Below are 8,644 nucleotides of genomic sequence, written 5' to 3'. Positions count from 1 at the left end.
TGGTGGGTGCTATGTCGCATTAGCAAGACCCCCCAAGCACCAATACAGTGGAACCCCCCCACAAGTCACCCTATTTTGCAAAGTACACCCCTCAGGGAATTCATCTAGGGGTATAGTGTACATTTCAAACCCCCAGGGGTTTCACCAATTTTGATACAAGTGGGCAGTGAAAATGAAAAATTACATTTTTTTACACAAAAATGCAGTTCTGGCTCAAAATTTTTCATTTTCAGAAGGTATGAAGGAGAAAAAGCACCCCAAAATCTGTGCCCCAATTTCTCCCGAGTACGGCAATGCCTCACATGTGACCAAAAAATACCAGTTGGGTGCATGGCAGGACTCAGAAGGGAAGGAGTGTTTTTTGGATTTTGCAGCACAGATTTTGGTGGAATGAATGGTGGGTGCTATGTTGCACCAATACAGTGGAACCCCCCCACAAGTCACCCCATTTAGCAAAGTACACCCCTCAGGGAATTCATCTAGGGGTATAGTGTACATTTCAAACCCCCAGGGGTTTCACCAATTTTGGTACAACTGGGCTGTGAAAATGAAAAATTACATTTTTTTACACAAAAATGTACTTCTGGCTCAAAATTTTTCATTTTCACAAGGAATGAAGGAGACAAAGCACCCCAAAATCTGTGCCCCAATTTCTCCCGAGTACGGCAATGCCTCACATGTGACCAAAAAATACCAGTTGGGTGCATGGCAGGACTCAGAAGGGAAGGAGTGTTTTTTGGATTTTGCAGCACAGATTTTGGTGGAATGAATGGTGGGTGCTATGTCGCATTAGCAAGACCCCCCAAGCACCAATACAGTGGAACCCCCCCACAAGTCACCCCATTTTGCAAAGTACACCCCTCAGGGAATTCATCTAGGGGTATAGTGTACATTTCAAACCCCCAGGGGTTTCACCAATTTTGATACAAGTGGGCAGTGAAAATGAAAAATTACATTTTTTTACACAAAAATGCAGTTCTGGCTCAAAATTTTTCATTTTCAGAAGGTATGAAGGAGAAAAAGCACCCCAAAATCTGTGCCCCAATTTCTCCCGAGGACGGCAATGCCTCACATGTGACCAAAAAATACCAGTTGGGTGCATGGCAGGACTCAGAAGGGAAGGAGTGATTTTTGGATTTTGCAGCTCAGATTCTGGTGGAATTTTGGTGGGTGCTATGTCGCATTAGCAAGACCCCCCAAGCACCAATACAGTGGAACCCCCCCACAAGTCACCCCATTTTGCAAAGTACACCCCTCAGGGAATTCATCTAGGGGTATAGTGTACATTTCAAACCCCCAGGGGTTTCACCAATTTTGATACAAGTGGGCAGTGAAAATGAAAAATTACATTTTTTTACACAAAAATGCAGTTCTGGCTCAAAATTTTTCATTTTCACAAGGAATGAAGGAGACAAAGCACCCCAAAGTCTGTGCCCCAATTTCTCCCGAGTACGGCAATGCCTCACATGTGACCAAAAAATACCAGTTGGGCGCATGGCAGGACTCAGAAGGGAAGGAGTGATTTTTGGATTTGGCAGCACAGATTTTGGTGGAATGAATGGTGGGTGCTATGTTGCATTACCAATACAGTGGAACCCCCCCACAAGTCACCCCATTTTGCAAACTACACCCCTCAGGGAATTCATCTAGGGGTATAGTGTACATTTCAAACCCCCAGGGGTTTCACCAATTTTGATACAAGTGGGCAGTGAAAATGAAAAATTACATTTTTTTACACAAAAATGCAGTTCTGGCTCAAAATTTTTCATTTTCACAAGGAATGAAGGAGACAAAGCACCCCAAAATATGTGCCCCAATTTCTCCCGAGGACGGCAATGCCTCACATGTGACCAAAAAATACCAGTTGGGCGCATGGCAGGACTCAGAAGGGAAGGAGTGATTTTTGGATTTGGCAGCACAGATTTTGGTGGAATGAATGGTGGGTGCTATGTTGCATTACCAATACAGTGGAACCCCCCCACAAGTCACCCCATTTTGCAAACTACACCCCTCAGGGAATTCATCTAGGGGTATAGTGTACATTTCAAACCCCCAGGGGTTTCACCAATTTTGGTACAACTGGGCTGTGAAAATGAAAAATTACATTTTTTTACACAAAAATGTACTTCTGGCTCAAAATTTTTCATTTTCACAAGGAATGAAGGAGACAAAGCACCCCAAAATCTGTGCCCCCATTTCTCCAGAGTACGGCAATGCCTCACATGTGACCAAAAAATACCAGTTGGGTGCATGGCAGGACTCAGAAGGGAAGGAGTGATTTTTGGATTTTGCAGCTCAGATTCTGGTGGAATGAATGGTGGGTGCTATGTGGCATTAGCAAGACCCCCGATGCACGGTGAAATGATGAACCTAATAATCCATCGATGTGTGGTATATTTTGAAACACTCCTTTATACATAGGCCGGGTTTGTCGGGGCAAGTTTCACAGTGGAAAATAGTTTCCTTTCTTATTCCCTTTTTATAGCAAACTTTGCACCTTTTTTGTGTCCTGCCCTTTCTTGCAGTGGAGGGGATTTCGTTGGGAAAATGCTGCCCTGGTACAATACGGGGCCCAGTACTAGAAGTACTGGGGCCCTCTGCCTGCTGGTTCCCAAATATTAGGCCCTTTATGACTTCCTCTTGAAAGTGCATAAATGTCCCCCTCTGGCCGGTAGAACGGAATAGCACGTAAGCGTTATACAGTGCCATCTGGATGATATACACGGCCAGCTTCTTGTACCAGATATTTGTTTTCCGCAGGGCACTGTACGGCTTCAGTACCTGATCTGAAAGATCCACTCCGCCCATGTACTTATTGTAATCTAGGATACAATTTGGTTTTGAGGTGTGGGTACTGGTACCTCGTACAGGGATGGAGGTGGTACTGTCTCCATGAATTGTTGTCAGTATAAGGACATCCCTCTTGTCCTTATATTTGACCAACAACATATTTTCGGTGCATATTCCCCTGCTTTCACCCCTTCTCATTACTTGGGCAATGTGCGTTTTGGGGAGGCCTCTTTGGTTCTTGCGCACAGTACCGCAAGCTGCTGTACCTCTTGAACCAAGGGCCTTAAACAGGGGGATGCTGGTGTAAAAGTTATCCACATAGAGGTGATAACCCTTATCCAGGAAGGGGTGCATTAAATCCCAGACAATTTTGCCACTAACACCTACGAGGGAGGGGGGGCATTCTGGCGGTTCAATTCTTGAATCCTTCCCTTCATATACCCTAAACTTGTGGGTGTACCCTGTGGTGCTTTCACACAGCTTATACATTTTTATGCCATACCTTGCCCTCTTACTGGGAAGGTACTGGCGGAATTTAACCCTTCCTTTAAAATGTATAAGGGACTCGTCAATACAAATAAATTTTTCAGGGATGTATAGCTCTGCAAATTTGGCACTGAAATGATCAATGACCGGCCTGACTTTGAATAGCCGGTCAAAGGTGGGATCATCTCTGGGTGGGCACTGTGCATTATCGGTGTAATGTATAAATTTATGGATTGCCTCAAAACGAGTCCGAGTCATGGCCATACGGTAAAATGGGGTGCTGTACAGAACATCTGTACTCCAATATTGCCTAATTTGTGGCTTTTTTACTATGCCCATATGAAACACCAGACCCCAAAACGTCATCATCTCTACTGCATCTACAGGGGTCCACCTAGCAAATGATGACGTGGGGTTTTGAGCAATAAACTGCTGGGCATATAAATTAGTTTGGTCCACCATTAAATTTATAAAATCATCAGAGAAAAATAATTTGAAAAAGTCAATTTCTCTGAGACCTGTGGAATCAAATTGGATTCCTGGCATGGCCAAAAACTCAGGAACCTGGGGCTCAAAATTGTCTGGTGGTGGGGTCCATACGAGATCAATTATTGGGGGGGGGGTCTCAGCTGCTCTACGGGGGCGTCTTTGAGGGGGTCCCTCATCACCAGAGGAGGAAGAGGAGCTTAAGACGAATCCTTCAAATTCCCCGCTTGCCTCACTGGCTGTGTCAGAATCAGAGGCAAGCATGGCATATGCCTCCTCCACTGAATACATTCTTCTGGATGACTGGGATGACATTTGGGAGGACATTTGGGAGGACATTTGGGATGCCATTTTTATTTTTGTGTTACTGGTAGTGAAATGTTTCAACACGTGTATAGTGTAGGGGGGGGTACAAACTTTATTTCAACCCGGGGGGTATGTAGTGTGTATGTAGTGCAGAACAAAAACAATACTTTATACAAAAAAAAAAAATGAAGGGGTTAAAAAAAAAAAAAATTGAAGGGGTTAAAAAAAAAAAAAAATGAAGGGGTTAAAAAAAAAAAAAAGGTCCTGCACCAAAAATTGAGCACAGATGTTGGTCAGTAACGTCTGTCACTGAACAGCGCTCAAAGGCAACAGGAATCTGATCAAAAAAAAAAAAAAAAATTGATCAACCCTGTGCCGAAAAAGCTGATCAGTGATGTACGTCACTGATCGGCGCACAGTGGCCACAGGACACCCACAAAATCAGTGTGTGTAAAAAAAAAATTAAAAAAAGACCCCACAGCACTCACGAAAAAAAAAAAAAGGTGATCAGTGATGCGACACTGATTACCAGTGAGGGACAGCAGGTGCACAACCTTTGGTGCAACTGACAGTGCAACTGGCAGCAACTGACAGGTATATATATAAAAAAAAAACCTCTGCGCCCCCAAAAAGTTGCTGATCAGCACAGATATACTGATCAGCACAAAAGGGGGGGTAGCAGACACAAAATATACACTCTCTATCACTCTCTGTCACTATCTCTCTCTATCTATCTCTCACTATCTCTCACTATCTATCACTCTAGGACACTGCAGCAGCAGCACTGACAGTTATATGTATAAAAAAAAACTGCACCCCCAAAAAGGGGGGGTAGCAGACACAAAATATACACTCTCTATCACTCTCTGTCACTATCTCTCTCTATCTCTCTATCTCTCACTATCTATCACTATCTATCACTCTATGACACTGCAGCAGCAGCACTGACAGTTATATATATAAAATAAAACCCCTGCACCCCCAAAAAGGGGGGGTAGCAGACACAAATCTCTCTATCTCTCACTATCTATTACTATCTATCACTATCTCTCACTATCTATCACTATCTATCACTATGACACTGCAGCAGCAGCGACAGTTATTTATATATAAAAAACCCCTGCACCCCCAAAAAGGGGGGGTAGCAGACACAAAATATAGCTCTCTCTGTCACTATCTCTCTATCTCTCTCTATCTCTCTCTCTATCTCTCTATCTCTCTATCACACTGCAGCAGCAGCAGGAAGTCTCAGGAAGTCAGATCCAGGAAGCGTCCAGCACGCTACAAGCAGTGAGCAGGTGATCAGGTAAGGTATTTGCAAGGATCAGGTAAGTATTAGCAAGGATCAGGTCGGTATTCACGGCAGACAGGCACGGTGACCGTTCTGCACGCTATTCCAGACCGGAATGGCGTCTGCAGCGCAGTCACCGTTAGTTTAAATGTCGCGCCTTGGCTGTGATTGGTCCGTGGGTCCCACGGACCAATCACAGCCTTGGGGGCAGGTGGGGTGAGGGTGGGGTGAGGTGTCATCGTCACCGATGACCCCCTCATGCCCCCTGACGCCCGGCGGTGATTGACACCTGTGTTACCAAGCGTCTGATTCGCTGGTAACACAGGAAAACGCTGTGAATGGCTGTTCACACTGAACAGCCAATCACAGCGATCGCCGACGGGGGGGCGACATCGCAGCCCCCCCTGGGCATGCAGGGACATGTCTGCTGTCAGGGACAGCAGACATCGTCCCTCTGTCACTGCGTCTCGAGACGCAGTGACAGTTTAAAGTCATGACGTATATATACGTCATGTGTCGGGAAGTACTTCCCGGCCATGACGTATATATACGTCAAATGTCGTGAAGGGGTTAAAAAGAATTGCTGCTTTAAATCCTCAAGCAAAATCTCCCCAAAATCTGCACTTTTGCCAAAGCAGAACCCGTAGGAATATTTAGCAGTTCTATTTGATCTAGGCAATGTCCCAACTATTTTCCAACATATTTGGAATAACATTTTTAACGGACTATTTTTAGGTTGTAGTTTGCTTAGAAGATCTGTTGTACTCACTCATTTAATCACTCATTACTTGTCAATGCTGTGTTTTAGCATGTTCTTAAAACTGGCTTATCCTCTGTATTTAATAAGTGTGTTTTTCAAAAGTCCTGGACTTTAAGTGTAGCATGGTTCTTTTTAATACCTCCCATGCCATGCCTCTCAGGAAACTAAAGCTGGGCACACACGAGATGATATGTCGTCCGATCCTGTGCCACTGTGCCAATAATACCACTAACCATGCAAGCTCCCACGTGTCATCGCTACCGAGGGCCATGCTGAGGAATGCCGCAACATCCTTGTGGTGAGAAATCACTTCATCGGATATTTTTAGGCCTAACCCATACAAAACCGTCTGTGAGCAGAACAATTCAGTTGGTCTCTCCTCAATATGTGGGGCACCCTGAGCTCCAGTATGTCACGAGCCAAGTTATTAAAAACACATTTTACCGCCAAGATGCTTATCCAGGCTTGCTGGGTGGTCTGTCTTCAGAAGTCATCTGCGATGTTTCCAGATATCGCGTAGTCCGAGCATCCGTCTGGTGCTTCCCGCAGGAATCCATCTTCTACACACCTCTCTTTTACAACCAGCAGCCTCTAGTTACATCGCTCCACAGTACCAGGTTTCTCCCCAAGATCCAAACATGAATGTTGGATGTGATCACATGATTCTCCACAGCCAATTCTGCAATAGCAGTCTTGTCATCTGTTTGCTGCAGCCTATCAGGTCTCACTGGTTGCTATAAGTATGTGGGGAAACCACTCCCAACTGGTCAGTGCAATGATGTCCTCAGTAAAGCTGCATCCTGAGGACATCCTGTTCACAAAAACCTGGTGCTAATTTCCATCCAGCAGCATCGCCTGGCTCCCTTCAGTTCCACCTGATTCACATTCCTTTGGTTTCAGCCAAGTGTACCATCCATTACCATCGATCACCATCATTTACTATCATCACAACTGAGGTACCTACAATTTCACTGCTCATCTCCCGTGTACCATTTGCTTTAACCATCGATTCCAGCCACCAAGGGTGTCCGCATCAATAACTGCTATCATCGGTTCTCTCCATCAAGTGCTTAAGTTAGTGATATAGAGGCTGATTTAGACCCCTTTGTACGGGTCCGAATTTGGCCCTGTTATCGATGGCGGTGAGTCTGCTCATGCGCATATATGCACATGTGCATACCCCCTGTGCGAATGCCTTCGGTCAGTATCAGGCAGGGGAGGAAAGGCAGGGAGTGGCATCAGGGAACGCCCACCGTTTTATTGGCATCCCCATGAAAATGCTGGGAATGCAGGCGTGGCTTTGGCAGCCCAGGGCCGGTGGCTTATGTCACATGACGTCAGCACCCGCCACATATTCGGGTCGTCAGCGGCGGAAATAAGACAGACTGTTGACATGTGTGTATTCATGTGTTTGATGTGTTTATACAATATTTATATATGCAAAATCATTGAAATATAAAAATATTCAGAAATGCTGAATAGTCCGTTATCCAAATTGCTTCTGGTCCCGAGCATTTTGGATAAGGGCTACTCAACCTGTACTTACCCTCCAGCAGCGGTAGTGGGACTGCTGCTGAAATCCCAGTAAAAAATGTCTCAGACTGTGCTCAGGCTTCACACCCGCCACCACAGGTCCCCTACTCCCACCTCCGCCGCCAGTCTCCGACTCTCATCTCCACCACCGGTCTGATTCACCTACTACCGCTAGTTTCCTGCACCCACTGCCGCAGGTCTCCGGCTCCGCCGCTGGTCTCCTGCACCCGCCGATGCAGGTCTTCGGCTCCCATCTCCGCCGCTGGTCTCCTGCACTCGCCACCGGTCTCCTGCTACTGCTGAATTTGCAGGGGACAACAGTGCCGTGCAGCACTAGTTAAAAAAAAAATATGCTAAGAAAAATCTAAATGCTGCAACCCCATAACAGGTGCCGCCCCTAAGCCCGTGCCTCAAGGGCCTAATGACAAATCCAGCCCTGGGCGGAGCTACCTGGGTCAGGACCTTCAGTGTGTCAGGGAGAGGAGAACCGACCATCCAGCCTTTGTTGGGTGAGTGAGAGAAAGTACAGGGACAGTGAATGAGTGAAAGTGTGTGTGTGCGTGGTATTGTGTGTGTGTGCGTGGTATAAAGTGGAACTGATACTGTGGGCATTATTTATAAGGGCCCTCATTCAGGCTGGTTTGCAAAGCACATTAAGGGGGTTATTCTGATTCACTCACAATAATGCGAGTTTGGCCCTGTCCCGATGTATTGGGGACTGAGCATGCGCAGGGTCTATTAAGCGCATGTCCAGCTCCCCTTTGCTAATGGCTTTGGCAACTTAATCATTAATGGTTTATTAATGATGTAGAACACTATTGCCATTTTTTTCCCATGGTGTAGGGACACTCCCAGGTTCTGATTGGCCCATTTCCCAGTTAGTCAAAGAATATTGCTGGTCATCCATTAACAATACATAGCATGCTGCCATTGATGGCCACTTGCATTTCCATCCCTAAAGGTACCCACCCACTCGGGTAGTCGTGCGTTCG

This window comes from Crinia signifera, chromosome 3 (genome assembly GCF_055691185.1).
Source record: "Crinia signifera chromosome 3, ASM5569118v1, whole genome shotgun sequence".
NCBI lineage: Eukaryota > Metazoa > Chordata > Amphibia > Anura > Myobatrachidae > Crinia > Crinia signifera.
The sequence above is the reverse complement of the archived record's forward strand: the minus strand, read 5'-3'. Positions refer to the sequence as shown.